At 38.7% G+C, this 813-nt stretch overlaps 1 protein-coding gene across 1 annotated transcript in view; it reads left to right on the plus strand.

Annotated features, from left to right (window-relative positions):
• Window positions 1–813, plus strand: part of Klb (klotho beta) — a 35,509-nt gene that overhangs the window by 8,535 nt on the left and 26,161 nt on the right. The window lies entirely within an intron of this gene.

Below are 813 nucleotides of genomic sequence, written 5' to 3' on the forward strand. Positions count from 1 at the left end.
CAGAACCTAACACCCATGGTAAAATACCAATGTGCATAAAATAAAAATAAATTAGTTTAAAAAAATTAAATGGTCAGCCTGGACAGTAACTCGAAAAAAAAAAGAAAGAAAAAGAAAAATTGTATTCTGTGTGTGTGTGTGTTGGGGATAGGGCTGCTCACGTGCAGTGACTCAAGTGTAAACGTCAGAGGTCTACTAGGAGAATTAGTTTTCTCCTGCTCTGTGGTTCTCTAGATCCAACTCACACCACGAGGCTTCACAACAAGCCCTTTCCCCCACTGAGTCAGCTCACTGACCCTGAATTTATTGTAAACAAACTTTATGCTACAGTCTTCAGTAACATGGTTTTCTATTAAATGCAACCTATGTCAACACTTTTTTTGTATGCCACATACAAAGGCTGACATGCTTTTTGACATTCCTTAGGGATTTAAGGGATTGCTTCACACTGTGAAAGAGGCGTCAGGGCACGAGATGTTGGGAAACTCACTCGAGGTCAAGCCCTCACCGGCTGGTTCCTGAGCTTGGGATAAGTCTATTTTTTCTCCTTGTTTTCCACCTCTTTGAGGACTTTGTCCAACCATTTCTTTGCATCATTAGTTGGAGAAGTTCACATAACACTGGGCAAATGTTACGTATATGTAAAAGAAATAAATAGATCTTTTAAAAATCATTTTCTTTTTCAATTTTTTTAAAAATATTTATTTATTATGTATACATACAATATTCTGTCTATGTGTATGCCTGAAGGCCAGAAGAGGGCACCGGACCTCATTACAGATGGTTGTGAGCCACCATGTGGTTGCTGGGAAT

This window comes from Microtus ochrogaster, linkage group LG1 (genome assembly GCF_000317375.1).
Source record: "Microtus ochrogaster isolate Prairie Vole_2 linkage group LG1, MicOch1.0, whole genome shotgun sequence".
NCBI classification, from domain to species: Eukaryota; Metazoa; Chordata; class Mammalia; order Rodentia; family Cricetidae; genus Microtus; species Microtus ochrogaster.